This window comes from Parasteatoda tepidariorum, chromosome 6, assembly GCF_043381705.1.
Source record: "Parasteatoda tepidariorum isolate YZ-2023 chromosome 6, CAS_Ptep_4.0, whole genome shotgun sequence".
Lineage (NCBI taxonomy): Eukaryota > Metazoa > Arthropoda > Arachnida > Araneae > Theridiidae > Parasteatoda > Parasteatoda tepidariorum.
This window is the reverse complement of record NC_092209.1, coordinates 26,913,028-26,930,139: the sequence shown is the minus strand read 5'-3', so window position 1 is coordinate 26,930,139 and position 17,112 is coordinate 26,913,028. Positions and strand designations below refer to the sequence as shown.

The window sequence follows — 17,112 nt, the reverse complement described above, 5'->3', positions numbered from 1 at the left end:
AATTATATATATATATAAAATTTTTTTCCTCTGAGAGCGTTGAAAGTTGGCAGCCCTGTTTATGGTCCTTCATTATTTGTATAACTTTCTTTTCAAAGGATACAATGAAAATATTAGTCTTACTTTTCCTGTTTGACTAATTACATTTACTCTTTTCTTGAAATGCCAGTCCTCTTCCTTGGTTTACTTTCCTGTTAAAACCTGTGGTCTTCTCAGTTATCTTAACCTATGTTATGGAAAATGGCAGTTGCGAACCAGCATATTGTTTTTAACGCATTTTTCAGCCATAATGGATTGCTTTATAGAGTACTTTCACGTATATATTAATATACAAAATGAGCTCATTTTCACTGTATTTTTCTGTCAGCATCCAAATTCTTATTAAAGTAAAGTAAAATTGGTCAAGTATTTCTTTAGTTATGAGCTAATATTTTCCATTTCTTTTGTACACTCACTCAATAACGTTTGTTTTTGCCCGGACATCCAAGGTCGTTACATCGAGCAGCGACAGGACTTTTCTTAGTGAAAAAAATCATGCACTTTGATTGGTTGTGGGGGACATATTGCATCTATTAGAAAAATAGTCAACAAAAGTAAGTTCAGTTTTATTAGAGGTGTATAAATGTATTTCTCATCAAGAAAGATCACGCATCCCAGCAGGTTCACAAGGTTCACAACCGACCCAATTCCGAGCTTACGACTACCAATGTTCAATGTTGTTCATCTCCGAAGCTCTGTAATTTCGAGCCCAACCCAGAAGACAAGGGAACTCCTGGATCAAACATAGGAACAAACTAGCCATTAGAACTTTTTTATCCTAATCTTTAGGTCAAACTAGGACTTTTTGCTGAAACTAACCCGCATTTACGTTACATGGAGAGAGAAAACCACGGAAACCTCTCACGGTCAATCCGACAGCAAGGAGACTCTAACCTATGATCCGTCTACCGCTGGGAATATTTTTCCTCAGTACTGTGGTCTGTGCGGGTCGGATAAAGATAAGGGGAGTATCAACCAGCCATCGTTGGGATTCAAACTTGGTTCATGTAATTGGGAGACGGATGCTCTATCCCCTTAGACAAGCAAAGATATATTTCATATAATTGGAGCTTTTGACTAAACAAGAATATATTGCATATAATTGGAGCCTTAGACTAAGCAAGGATAAATTGCATGTAATCGGAGATTAGTTATGAAAAGTTATTTTATTTGAGAAATCGTAACATATTTCGCATTTAAACGAATCACGCATTCTATTTAATCATAGAAAGTTAATTGTATTAAAGAAAAAAAAAGACATCTAAGTACATTTCTCATTGAAAAAGATCATGCATCCCAGCTAACTTATATATTATATATCGTCTATTAGATACATAGTAAGGGAAAGTTAATTGAATTATCTGTTGAGAAACGTGTTACTAGAACCGAAACTTTCGTACACATTTATCAGCAGCTATTCGATCAAAAATTGAAATGTTTCAGCATCGTTTCGAATTTATCATGCACATTAAAAATAGGGATATCTGCCCCTTGTTATGGCGAATTTCCTTCGTAAAATTTACAAAAAAATGTTAACTGAGTATGCAAGCTCTTGCAGACGAAAATAACGAATAAACTAGAGAATATATGAAATGTACAAACGAAAAAAAAGTAAAATAATAGTTTAACATTTTCGGATTATTAACAGAACAGCAAATATGTGTGAATTTATTATTCCGTTTTTTACTTTGATCATTTAAATTACGCCTTTACAAGCATCGGCTCGGAGACAATGCTTTAGAACCTAAATATAGCTACAAAGGAAAACATTTTCCAACGGTTTTATCAATTGGAGCTATGTATACTATAAACTACTACGCTCCTTTAAAACTTAAAATTGGTTGTTAAATATTGTATAAAAGAAGTTACGAATTTCTTCTTAGTAGTTTTCCCCTTAAAATTATAAATACGAATGACGCAAGTCTTATGACAAGTTATATTTATTCGAAAGTATTAAATGTTGTGAAGAATGCATTATTAAAATACATCTCAATCTTCTAACACTGTAACCAGTTTTTTAATTTCTTAAGGACCATACGAACCTTGTTTTATAATATAAAAAAAAAGAAGACTAGCTTGGGAAAAATAATATGAACGAAATATAAACGTTTAAACTTTGCTTCAATTACACGAACAAGATTTCCGCCAAAACAGAATTTATATTCTTTTAAGGAACAGAAATGCGTAAATTCTTTTGAGTTTTAATTTGTTTGAGCAGAAATGCGCAATTTAAATTCAATTAAGGAACTGCTTTTATCTTTATTTTCATGTGTATTCTCGACTTAATAAGTTTAATTTCAAATCACGGAGGCAATAGCTGCAAATCACGAAAATAATAATCGCTAACTTATTTTATACATGAAACGATTTACTTGTGAGCCATTCTTCATACGTGTTCTGATGTTTGTTCTAGAAGCTTTTTTTCGTACTGCTTTGATAATATTTGAAGAAAAGAATAAACATTCAAGGACGAAAACTAGTATAACAGCTGTGTTTACAGTGCATTTTGTGTTTTTAAGTTGACGTGTTACCCTTCTATTAACGAATCATTTGAACTTCTTATTATAAAGTGGAGTCAAGCATGCAATTTGCAAAGGGAACGCGGCGGTCCCTTTTTATCACTTTCACATATTTACTATGTCTTAAAATTTTATTTGGCTGTGAATGCTTTTTAAAACTGCAGCCAATGGAAAACGATTCGTATAGTTTAAACCGAATAAATTCTTTCAAACTGATAAACCACAGTTTCAATGATTTGTGTTTGCTTCAGTGATTCTGGTCCTCAGAAACCCAACAGTATTAATTTTAAAAAAATATTTTTTTTTTTGTCTTTTTACCTTAATAGGAATTGAATTAAAAGTCTCCTGGGAACAGGTTCGCGAATAAGGTGAATGCTTATTATGTTGGCTCATGGCGGAAAATCAAACTCTGCTATTGGATAGTTTTTCTCACGTGAGGTCACTGAATAGATCAGACGAAAATAAACGCACTAAATACGTTAATATTCGTAAAATAACTTATATCATAATTTATTATTATAATTTTAAATTATCATAGCGGGTTAATACTACAATTTAAGTTCAAACATCTTCAACAAGGAACTCTTTAAATATATTTTTAGAACCATTGCCAAAAAATTCAGACTTAATTCGAAGAATTCAAACTTTTTATCGTTTTCAACTAATTAGAAGAAAGACTTTAAAGTTTATTTTTATAGCTTTTTATTTTTTTGAAAATCTGTACAGCTAATAATTAAAATTTGTGTTCTATTATAATATACGTTTTTATTATATATTTTTTTAAAATTTAAGATAAGTTTAATTTCTTAATTTCTCCTTTAGCAGTTTGAAATATTTTTTTTCATAATCTATTTAACAAGTATTTAAACTTATTTGCATACTATTTATATTTTTATTCTATAATTTGAATTAAAATTAAAAAAAAATCAGTTTCGATATATTTTTGCGTTTTTTTCGATGAAACGAACTGTGGCATTTTAGCAATTTAAGTACAGTTTTAAAACTTCGAGCGGTTTTAATTTTAAAATAAAGTTAAATTTAAAAATCAAAATTTTTGTTCGTTAGTTTAAAGCAGGGTTTCTTAACCTGTGGTTTATGAACCCCTAAGGGGTCTATGAGTCATATTTTGGGGGTCCGCTGACTACTTCTAATTTTTAAAACGTTTGCAAGCCTACCCATTGCTTGTAAAGCGAGGTATGGCAGCTATAACTCCGTTTGCTACAGTGTATCTTTGCGAAGCGGGATTTTCCACACTTGTGACAATAAAAGCATAACATCTTAATCGATTGAGTGTTGAACATGATATACACGTTGCTTTGTCGAAAACCATCCCCCAATTCAATTTATTAATTAAGGAAAAGCAGCAGCAACCTTCACGTTAAAAACTTTAGTTTTAAAAATTTTGTATACTATTCAGGGATCTGTTTAGAAGAAATTTGGGTCCGTTAACGGAAACTTCACAAAATATCTTTTCATAAAAACGGACCCTTCACAAAATATTTTAACTTGGAAATGGACCCTTCACAAAATGATTTTTCTTTTAATCGGACCCTTCACAAATTTGTTTATCTTCATTATTGTTTTGTTAATCGAATTAACTCTTCCCAGTGGGAGAAACACTAAAGATGGTTGGTTGTAAACAAATTAAGTTTTGTCTTCGGCAGACGCTTCTTCAATTATTCGCCCTAAATGAGTATTCTGCGTTCAGCAGTATAGGCTAAATACCAAATATTTGTATGTTGCATCTCTAATTTTGAAGCAAACGTTGCTGTTTATTTTTCAAAATTTAATTTTTTTAATTATAATTTTACAGTGCTGAGTATAATCTTGTATCTATTTATAATTTAAAAACTCCTTGAAAAAGTTTTTTGCAATAACCGGGCCCTATTTGCACAAATTCATAAAAGCAGGATCCTGGTTTAAAGAATGTAACTTAACGTTTACTTTATATTCACAAATTACGAGTAATTTTATCACAATTTTACAAAAACCGGACCTTTCACAAAATGTCTGGACAGACCCCTGCTATTAAAATAATAAAATTAAATGTTTTCTAATAATTGATGTTTATTGCAATCATTTTTTTCACAGGGGGGTGGTCCGTGACTTCTTAAAATTGTTTAAAAGGTTTCCATTATATCAAAAAGGTTAATAAACACTGGTTTAAAGTAAACAGGTTGCAACTTTTTAATTTTGTTTAGGATGCTGTCACCACAGGTATTCTGAAATGTTTAAAAAGTGTACGACTTTCAGAAATCGAGGTGCTTATGTTTATACAAACGTGACATTAAGTTTCATGTTTAAGATATGCAAACATTTTGAACTGACGAAGACTCGCGTAATTTAAACTTTGCGTGTAATTCCACGCATAGCTAACGAAGTCTAAATAAAGAGACGTTGTTTATTTTAGATGCAGGCGTATTTGGGTTGATAAGAATGCAACAAGAATAAGGAAGTTTATTGGAATGATTCATTGAAACTGGTGTAGCAATATTGAATAATTAGATGAGTTCATTTAGTTCAGGAAGTTAGATTTATAAAATTGATCACTATTTTTTTTTATAATCTCCTGTTTAGTTACAACAAACTTTTTGATAAAGAAATGGTGTAACAATATCCTAAAGAGAAATAAATGTTTACTATAATAATAAATAATGTAAAATAAATGTTAATTCGAATAAAATAATCAATTAAATGTTATTATTTTAAATATTTAACTACATATTTTATACAGATATGTGACTAAAATGATTCTTTAGGATAATAACAATATCCTAAAGAAAAATAAATGTTTACTATAATAATAAATAATGTAAAATCAATGTTAATTTTAATTAAATAATCAATACAACGTAATTATTTTAAATATTTAACAACATATTTTATACAGATATGTGACTAAAATGATGTGATTTATAATTGTTTGCTACCAGCCAGCGTTTTCTATGTAGAGTATACAAGAGGGGAAAAAAAAAACCAGAACCACTCTGAATAATTTTCGAATTTTATAATTGGATCTTCGCTTTTTGTGATTCATTCGCGAGAAGGTGACCTCAAGTCTGCTAATTGATAAGTGCAGGTGATATTGTAAGTTAGGAAATAACACACAAAACGCACTTTTTCGTAAAAAGTATACCATTTTTATGATGGATTTGGATCTCTGACCCTAGAAACATAATGGATAGCTGCAATCTGGGAAATATGGTCGCCATAGTTTTATCAGGAGAGCTATCCAAAGTTTGAACCTCTTAATGTTAGTTTTATTTAATCGAAAGAGACAGAGAGATAGACAGAGAGAGGTAAAGATAGATAATACTTTGGATTTTGATATGTAGCTGGAAAATATTACCACTGGAAAATATTTTTGTAGATTATGCTGATAGATAGATGATGATGCCACTGAAAAACCAAGAAACGTACTCTCTGCCTCAAAAATTCGCTTTATTCCCAAGCAGGCTTGCTTGCATGGGCAAGTAGCATAAGTAACAACGAAAACTTTTTAAATAAGAATAAAAATTATAAATGAGTTTGACCACCACTATATGGAAATAATTACAACAAATATACAAAAGCATGATTAGCTTTTTCGAAAGTGAATTTCAGCTTAAACTACAGAGATGCCCACAGCTCCGGACACGCCAAAATAATTGCAAATACGGTATATAACTACTAAGTAAATTTGGCAAATATTTGACTATTTTTGCTTGCTTTTTATAAGGTATAGCATGACATGAGTACTATAAAGTGGTGAATTACATAAGCCTACCAATTATTTAGAAATAGGGATGGATAAAAATCTACTAAATTGAATTTATTAAACCAAGAATCACAATTGATAAACTACCACTTTAAAATATATATTTGCTGTCCGGAGCAGGTTGGCATCTCTGTAAATTTGAGTAAGATTGTTTTTTGGTTGTTGTTTTACTGCCACTTGGAAAATCCATTCTCTGTAAGTGTGTGAGTTGGTAGGCATGCAGATGATTTCTGCTTAACGAAACTGTATTTCCGAGGTTTTCAACAGTCTTGGTAGGATTCTTTTAGTCCTCCTGAAAATTAGCAAATGTATGATTTGGTTTAACCAGAGATGCCAACTTACTCCGTACAACAGATAAATATTTTCGAGTAATATTCTTTAAATGTAAGATTCTTGATTTAGTAAATTCGGATTATGGATGGTGCTTTTTACACAAGGGAGCGCTGCAAGCTCTTGACTGCCTATACTTCCGGGTTACTGCTTTTGGTGTGTTTTGAAGCCATTTGGCTCATAAAGTGGTCATTTTGTTTTGAGACTCTCTTGAGTAGTATTTTTTGTACACGTGTATTTGTTTCCTGATTTATTATTTGCGTTTAAAAGAAGAATCGTGTCATTTTAAGACCTGTCACTTCCAGACGTTAGAATTGTCATTTGAGGAAAAGAATCGTTATAAAACACTTCTGGCCTTGTCAACAATATACCAACTTCGAAATTTAAACGTACATGATGATTTGTAAAACGAACTTAATCTCACAGCTCGAACACTATATTAACACAAGCGTATAATAGTGCGATATGGCAAGGCTTGCACCAAGAACAAACAGTAATAAACAAGTAAAAAGAGGCCAAATCAGAGCTGCCAAAAAAAGCGAGTTCCTTCTAAATCTAGCAACCATGTCACCTTTTTTAACAATACATACCTAAATAACTAAAATAAATTTTCACTTCAAACTCCCCAGAATTACTTAATATATCATTAATATCTTATGAAATTATATAAATTTTTTTTTATTAAAAACAAAATTATCTGTTTGAAACTATCACCTCGAAGAATAAGCTGTAGTAAACAGCTGTATACTTCTTAACCGGAAATGGAGCCGGTCAAGAGATAGAGATTGTTGTTGTTTACATTTACATTGAAAATGCCATTCAAAGGGTTTTTACTCACCCTACTTTGAAAAAAAATCAAAAGCTTATGTGATAGGTGATTTTTTTTACAGTTAAGCAGTTTTGCGCCCTTTAAAAAGTTAACAAAATTAACTGAAAATCTGCAGGTATTAGTTTGCAGTTCACAGCCATTTTTTAAAATATTTTGTCGAATCCGGGGCAGTTTGCATTTCAGGTTTTACTACCATTTCTGTCTTCTTCTCTTTTTTAGAGTTCAAACAGCCCAGCAGAAAATATATAGTTAATATAGTTATTTTCAATAACAAGCTATTTTAAATATTTCTTAAAACTTAACCCTTTCGCGCCGACTGTCACAAATGCGTGACAGCATAAGATCGTATCAATCAGGGTAAAAATATAAAACTGGTAATCAAAGTATTTCTTTAGCAGTTTATTTGTGGGCGGAGTTATAATTGTTTGATTTATTTAATTCACCATTTCTTTGTTCAAAATAAAACTATTTAGTTATACTTTGAATTAACATTGATTATATATATGTTTAAACTAACAATAATTAAAGTAAAAGCAAAGTAAGTCTGTCAAATCAGCAACGACTACATTTAAGTTACCGTTTTTTATTTAATTACAACTTGATTCTGATTTTGCATGAATGCTTTTCTGAATCACCCGTCCCCAAGGGGTTAAGTTAGTAATTAAATGAAAAATTATCAACTTAGATAAAGCATTAATGATCAACCAATTTTTTTTAAAAAACTATTGTTTACTGCAAAGTGTTGTGCAAACACAACAAGAGAGGGAAAGATATAATTGCAAATCCTACTTTTTTTGGTGCATAAAACTTTCTATATCAAAATAAAGTGCATTATCAGTAATAATAATTGTCGAATATAAATAATTGTCTCAAACGGTATGTTAACAATATTTTATAATATATTTTTCTTTTATTTTTATTAATATTTTTATTTTTATTTTTTGAAAGCAAGAAAAAAGGTTTTCAGGACATAAAGATAATGAAATATGTAGATATTTTATTTTTGGCACAGTTTATAGCGTGATTAGATTGTGTTCTTCGTCATGAAAGAAAAGAACTATAATGTTTCGTGTCAGTAAGTTTGCGTGTCTAAGTGATCACAATTTGAAATAAGCTCTTTTAATTTAGTCAATAGAATGCTTTTTTTTAACTTCGTTTTCTGCCCTTTATATAGTCAATGAATTTCTGAGATTGTTACTTCGTACTTTAAAAACCATTAAAATTTGAATTATTAACTTTTTGAATCTTACTTAATTGAGTCAATGAAATATTGTCTTTCTTCTCTTGATAGTTACTAAAGATTTGAGGTTATAATGTAGCAATTTAATAATTAGTTACGATGTTATTATTTTATAACCGACGTTGACCCTATTTGGTTTTACGACTACCAATGTTTTTCTCCGGAACCTGTGTAGTTTTGAACCTAATCCAGAAGACAAGGAAACTCCTGGATCAAGTATATGGAGATGTTCGCTTTCGTGGAGGAATTTTTAATGGAACTAACCCGCATTTGTGTTAGGTGATCAAAACCACGAAAACCTCACACTGTTAGCCTAACGGCAAGGGGACTCAAACCGATTATCCGTCAACCACTGAGGATATTTTACCCCAGCACCGTGTTCGGGTGCGAACAGGGTGAAGAATTCGTGTCGACCAGCTATGGTTAGGATTCAAACCCAGTTCATCTCATCAGGAGGTGAACGCTCTATCTATTGTGCCACCACGGCTCACGATGTAATTTGTAGTATTAAAAACTCATGATTACATTGTTAAATGTTAGTCCTAAAAAAGGACAGGATTTTCACTTAATAATGTTTGTCAAACAGCATGCATTTCAAACGCTATTATAATGGAAATTCAGCCACTCTTATATGAGAGCCTCTCCACAGTAATTAAAATTTTCTCATGGTATGTAATGAAGAAATGTGGATGAATAACGGTGAAAATTGGACGCGATGATTTCGTCCTCATTCTGCCAAATTTCTACCGTTATTGGAAAAATTCCTTAAGAAGTAACTAATCTTTGTGTATTTGATTCCTTGTTTTGTAAATTGAATTTAAGGAATATCCCTAACGACTACTTGTGAATGACTCAAAAGTGCTTATGAAATGTCGCTTTGGTCCTGCTTTTGCGTGGTAAGGCTTATAAATATTGGCAATCGTTCGTTGTAGTGGAACTGGGCGTCTGAGGTCTTACGGCCCTTTTCCCATTCATCTTGAAGTTAAACTTAGAAACATACATGACAAAATTAAAGTTCGGGGAGCAAATGGAGTTCTTGAGAAAAGAAAAATGGCACTTTGCCATTATTAGGCAATGACAAAATTACAAGGAATAAAAATGTATATGAAGAAGGTAAAATTAAAGTACAATGGGAAAATAAACACTAATGAATATTTACAGTTTGGAAATACATGCAAAAGGGGGGGCGAGTTAAATGTTGGAAATATCAGGGCTTCACACTACTAACTTTTTGCGAAATATTTTATAGAGTTGTAGGCTATAAAAACAGTGGTTTTTCAGAATTTTTGGTGATTTTGATATAGTTTTAAAAACAGCACTACAGGAGATCTAGAAAAAGGTTCATTGCAAAGGAAGTTGTAAACCCTTTACATGTAGTTTCATGGAAAATAAATTTAAATCAATACACTAAATCTCAGTACTAAATACTCCTCTAAATGTTTCCCTAAATTATCCAATCAAATTAAAAAAGGATAAAATTTTCACTATGGTACACCCACTTTTGCCTTTCTTTTCAAAATTCACAGAGGAGTTTTGTGTGACAGAAATATTCCGTTTGTTCATCATCTACCTTACTTATCCCCTAATTCTACTTTGTTTTCCCTCTCTCCTAATACAAAGAATACAGGGGATGGACGAAAATATGGAAACACTATGTTGGTCCTATGCGAAAAAAAAATTTTAAAAAATAATAAATAAATAAATAAAATAAATAAAAAATATCTTACAAAAGCAGAATTTTTTGCTACTTTTGCACGTACGTTAAAACTGTTGGGACAATTTTAAAGATCATGCTTGAAGATTTTAGAAATGGTACCACTTTTACGCAAGCGAAATTTGCTTCGATCAAAATAAGAGGAGGAAGTTAAAAACTCCTTTCCTTTTTTCAATATAACTCAAAATTCTTTCTTATATAAATTAACCCTTTCGCGCCGACTGTCACAAATACGTGCCAGCATAAAACTGTATCAATCAGGGTAAAAAAGTAAAACTGGTAATCAAAGTAATTCTTTAGCAATTTATTTGTGGGCGGAGTTATAATTGTTTGATTTATTTAATTCACCATTACTTTAGTTCAAAATAAAACTATTTAGTTATATACTTTGAATTTACAATGATTATGTATATGATTAAACTAACAATAATTAAAGTAAAAGCAAAGTAAGTCTCAACGATCACATTTAAGTTACGTTTTTTATTTAATTACAACTTGATTCTGATTTTGTATGAATGCTTTTCTGAATCACCCGTCCCCAAGGGGTTAATGTCCTTTAGAATGACTTCAAAATTGCTGGTATTAACCTCTTCGAGACGGGCGAGTCATATACATATCTGCCAACTCTTCCGGATTTTCCGGAAGATTTCATTTTCTTATTTAAAGTGGTAGTAAATATATACTATTTTTTCTTTTATAAACTTAATTTTTAAATGATTTTGATCACCACTATTCTTACAAAAATTAAGCACATATATTAATATGCGTTACTATCACGGTTGCAGGGATGCCAAGTGCTCCGCTTTCTGGAATAGTTTAAATAATGTGGTAGCAAATTATGTAGTAAAATTCGGTAAGGAAAGATAGTTACGCCAACTTTTTAGTGGAATAACCAGTAAATTGTTGCTTTAACGTTGCGTTTTATATGATACTTATAATTTTTGATATTTAGTGGTGAAAAAATTACTTAAAATGAAAAATACTAAACTATAAGTAACTTAAATTTCACTACCACTAGAAAATACTATGTTACTAAGCGGAGCAAGTTGGCATCTCTGCGGTTGTCAACTTAAGTTTTTTCAAATCCATTTTAATACCACTGGGAAAAATGATAATGGAAGGAATTAAAAGTTGGCAGGTATGCATATATACTTTTTCAGAGTGGCTACAATTACGGTAAGAAAGATGAAACTGGTAGCCTAGCTATTTTTACAGCAGTTTATTTGTGGGTGGGGTAATGATAGCTTTCTTCATTAATATCACCAAGACTTAGTTCAAACTAAAAATTATATAGTTACACTTTTAACAAACATAGATTGGACGTATAAGATTTAAAGTGAAAGCAAAAATAAGGTTGCCAAATTAGCCATGCCCTAACATAAGCTACAGCTTTTTATTTCCCCCCCCCATCCTTTTTCTGAATTCATACGAATATATTTAAGACTAGCTCGTCCGGAAAAGGTTAAAAAAGGAAATATTTACCCTTTGCACTCGAAGTCCTTTCAACAGTTAAAAAAATGAACGCAACCACTAACATTTTGAGCGATTTTTTACAAACTTACCTTATAATACCTGGTGATGAATGAATGAAGTGGTAGCTAAACATTAATATGAAAAAAATTTCACAATTAGAGTGATGGGTAACTGAACTCACAGGGGACAGTGGTCACTGACAATCACGTTTCGAGAAGAAATGTTTAACTTTCTTTCCTCATTTTATGTAAAATCTTCCCAAATCTTTTAGTGATAAAAGAAAAATTGTTTATGTAGAGTAAATAAGAAGTGTTTTCATGCTTTTGTTCAAAACTAATATGATTAAATTCTGGCATTTCAGAACTTTGAAACTAATGTGGCGTTAATGCTGGCACGTATTTGAGATAGTTGACTCCAATGGGTTATCTATCTAAAAAAAAATTAATAATTTTTAATTATTAGCAACTACCAGTAAAAAAATTATTGAATATATATCATAATATTTGAAAACTGATTTAATTAAATTTAGTCAATGAATATTTGTTCTCTAATCAACATTTGCCATAATTTTGAATAATGGTAGATGAGAAAAAAACTAAAGTGGTTATCATTATCCCTATTGTTTGTAATTTTAAAAGTACTCATTTTCTAATGCTGTTCCCCATTTAGGAATCGTGTTTCGAAAAGAGTACTTAATAGTAAAACAAAAAATTTTCATAGCTGCTAACTTTCCCAAAAATTTTATATTAGTGTTTAATGAGGTAGCTTTTCGAAAAGGTGTTTTCCTAGTGGTAGGTGATGTTTCGAAAAAATTTAGCCAACAACTAAAAACACTATCAGAGAGTAAGCTTAAATTATTTAAATTTAATTGTAATCGAAATTATTTTAAATTGTATTTATTTATTGAATGATAAAATGCAAAACTATAAATTTCGCTACCACAATTAATATAAAATCTTACAGAAAAACCGGAACAGTTGACAAGAATATTAATTATAATTAAAAAAATTAAATTAGTTTGAACTACCACTATATTGAAATAGTTTAAAAATACGTAAAGAGAATCGGCTAACATACCTGCCAACTCTTCCGGAAGATTTTATTTTCATATTTAAAGTGGTAGTAATACTCAGGTTATTCCAATTAACTTTTTGAATTATAATGATAATTATAAATGAGTTTGACCACCACTACATATAAATAATTACAACAAATATATGAAAGCACAATAATCCTTGCGCAAGCGAATCAGCTTGGTACAACATCTCTACATTACTCCTTAAAAAACTCAAAATATGCCAGAACAAAATCCTCAGGAAAATAACAAAAGCAAGATGGTTTATCCGCAATAAAAACATACATAGCGACCTCAACATAGATTTTTTAGATCATCACATTGCAAAGCAAAACTTCAGATTTTTTGAAAAGACCATATATTGTGACACCGCAGGATTCAACGAAGTTTTTACTTTCGAAAACTTAAGAGAAGACATAAACCTCAGGCCGATTGCAGCTCATTTTTGTAGTGACATAATTTTAACTAAAATACAAAATATTTGATTTCCTTTTATTCCAATTACCAGAAAGAACCACCTTAAAGATTAAATACAAGATGAATGGGAAAAAGGCCGCTAACGGCCCCAGGCGCCCAATTATAGTTCGATGATGATGATGATTGCGCAAGCGAATTTCAACGGGATCAAAATATAAATATATTTTTGAGTCAGATTGTTTTTTGTTTATTGTTTTACAACCACTCTGAAAATCCATTCTCTGAAGAAGTGAAAGTTGGCAGGTATGGGCTAATTATTTAAATCAGTATTAAGTGAGGCAAAAAGTAAATTAAGTGTTTACCGACAATATTACTTCAATGTTGCTTTACATACTACTACAGCATACCTGCAAACTCTTCCGGATTTTCCTCAAGATTTTATTTTCATATTTAAAGTTCTTGAATACATCAACAGTTTATACTTTCTGTCCTTTATATCCTGTCACAATGTTAATGATCGCTTTGGTTTAGCGATCCAACTTACTCCGTATTATTACTCGTTTTAATCCTATGTACTGCCTGCACATGATTCATTGTATGTCATACTGTACTTTCCTGCGATGTGTTGTAAAATTTTTCATTTGTGTCTTTGGCTCACTATAAGGGAAGCCCCGTCGGCATCGGCACTATAAGGCGGGACTCTCGGAGCATTTTAATTATTTTACTGCTGTTGCCATCAGACTCTGTAACGTTTACATAATGTTACTCTGTAATGTTACTTTTTGTATTTTATGTACTTTTCTGTTTTTCTTGATTTTAATAAACATTTACCCGTATGCCCTAAATTGGGGCAGGTCGGGGTAAATATTTCATATTTAAAGTGGTAGCAATACTCAAGTTATTCCAATTAACTTTTTGAATTATAATGATAATTATAAATGAGTTTGACCACCACTACATATAAATAATTACAATAAATATATCAAAGCATAATAATTCTTGCGCAAACGAATTTCAACGGGATCAAAATATAAATATATTATTGAGTCAGATTGTCTTTCGTTTATTGTTTTACAACCACTCTGAAAATCCATTCTCGGAAAGAGTGAAAGTTGACTGGTATACTACAGGGTTAAAGCTTTATTGAAGCAAGCAATTATTGGAAGGTGCGTGCTTTAACTCATTGCGGGAAGCATCCCCGAATGCAATAAGAAAAATATATTTTTGGTTAAATAATATCTTTCGATTTAACAATAAACAAAAGAAAGCTGTTTTCACTTCTGATAATAATTACTCAATAACAAGGCGGAGTAAATTATGTTTGTTTAATGTGGTGAATGCGAATTTAAAGTATGTTTAACAAATAAGTAAAAAAGGACCTCCCTGAACAACTTTTGATCTAATGATCAGACCTTCACGTTCTAGTATTAAATCTTAATGATTCAAGGGGGTGACCTCAAAAATGTTAATTAATTATTGCAGCCAATATTTTAGGCTACTAAATCACACACAAAACGTAATTTCTCTGATTAAACATACCGTTTTATGATTGATGTTGATCTCTGACCATCGAAACATAAGGGATAGCAGCAATCTGAGAAATAGATAGATAGACAGAGAGAGAGAGGAAGAGGAACTAATCTGTTGAACATATTTCATTGACGTTTGTAATTATACTTTCTTAATTTTAAATAAATGCGTTTTAAATAAAATGTCATTTATCACATGGGGAATTAATGCTTTCTCTAATTAAATATACGTTTTTTTTCGACGGATTTATAATTTTTGATTTTCTTTACTTTGGGGAAAGTAGAAATCTATTCAAAATGGTCCCAATACAGCTTAGCAGGTAAACAATCTTGATTTTATAAATAGGCATGTTTTTCATGTTATTAAATCCTTTTGTGTTCAATTTAACGTCAGTAAAAATCGTCGATCCAAAAATATTTCCAAGTGGAAAATATTTTCGATGTTATTTATTACAAATGTGACTTTTTTAAATCATAGTCAAAAGCATTTTGAACTGTAAGGTAGGGGAGAAGGGGCCTAATGTTGATATAGGGCTAAGGTAGACAAATGGAATGTTTCTGTTATTTATAACTGAACAATTCACTGTAAATTTCGGCTGACTGGCAAAACTGTGCAATGCTTTCATATACAATTATAACACAAAACACTAGATTGTTGAGAATCAAATAAAAAAAACAAGGGTTTTCGTCTCATCGATGCAGATGGTTATAAAAATCAGTCTAATAGTTGCTTAAAAATCTGATTATTATGGAAATTACATCTGTACTAAAATATAAAATCCAAAAAAAGCAGATGGGAAATTTTTCTTTTTATTCATGTTCAGAAATTTATCTATAATCGATTTTGTAAATTAAAGAAATTTCAATGATGAATAGCTGTGCCGCTTAGATGTAAATAACTGAAAATTAGTGCGAATTTGAAAAATTGCTGCTTGGAATTAAGCCGTATATAGAATAGTTTACCTTTAACGCAGAAAAAAAGAAAAAAAAAAAACACTGGAGTACTATGCTGCATTTAATCATCATAAATTATTATAAAAGATTAAAAGCATTATTTTTCACTTATTTTGAAATAAAAGAATGCGAAATAATAAAAAAGTCTTAAAAGTTAGGTTAATAAAATTTCTGTGTCAAAGAGTTAAGGTGTAGAAGTAACTTCTAAGTTTTTAGATTAATTTCAACTTCAGATTATTTTTATTCACTGTTTTTAACAAGGGAAGAATGTTAAAATGACTATGTGAATATGAATGACTATGAATGTAACTATGAATGTAATAATGAATGAATTAAATGTAATTATGAATGACTATGCTTATTATATATTTTAATAATTACATTTGACTTACCTTTTTCAATTAACGAGAAATGGTATTAACGAAAATGATTACACGGAGTCGTATGGACACATAGACGAGTGGGGCAAATGTGGACATGTTAATAGTAAAGAGTCTTTTGATGGTTGTAAAATGACCCTAATGTTAGCAATAATTTCCATTAAGATACTACTTTAACGTTCAGGAGTCCAGCAGGGCACAACTCTCTTAGCAGGCATATTTTATTTACAAAAGAACATACAGAGGTTGATCAAACTAAAAGAAACACTTCTATAATAAATCTATTAAACAATTTTTTTTTAACATCAAACGTTTTGAAAGATTTTGCATGGCAAAACTGTTGGCATAATTTAAAAAATCATGCTTGAAGTTTTTATGAATGGTTTTTATAAAATTTGCATCTCCCAAAATAAGTAAAGAGCTGACTCAGGGGATAAAGCGCTCGCCTCTTGATGAGTTTACCCAGGTTCGAATCCCAGTGATGGCTGGTCGATATGAATTCTGCACCTGGGTTGAAAAGATCACAGTGTTGACGTAAAATATCCCCTGTGGTAGACAGAATAGGTTTCAGTCCCCTTGCTGTCGAGATAAACGTCGAAGGCTTTCGTTGTTTTCCTCACCATATGATGCAAATGTGGGTTTGTTCCATCAAAAGTCCTCCACGAAGACTAGTTTCCCCCAATGTTTGATTCAGCAGTTCCCTTGTCCTATGGGTTGGGTTCAAAATTGCAAAGTTATGGAATTGAACATTGACTCGGAAACTTTTTAGATGATTAAAACATTTTTGTACAAAATTATGAATTTCGATAATCTTAAGATAATTCCATGCAAAAATTAACTTCTAGTAAATATTTAT

General features: G+C 30.9%; 1 protein-coding gene across 3 annotated transcripts in view; it reads left to right on the top strand.

Moving 5' to 3' along the window:
- The window catches only part of LOC107437101 (prolyl 4-hydroxylase subunit alpha-1-like), a 168,249-nt gene that overhangs the window by 6,895 nt on the left and 144,242 nt on the right, over window positions 1-17,112 (top strand). Inside the window, exon 2 of one of the 3 annotated variants that reach the window (XM_071182126.1) lies at window positions 489-593. The exons of the other annotated variants lie outside the window; for them this stretch is intronic. The gene's annotated coding sequence lies outside the window, so the exon portion shown is untranslated. The remainder of the gene's footprint in view (window positions 1-488; window positions 594-17,112) is intronic. 3 annotated transcript variants of the gene reach the window in all.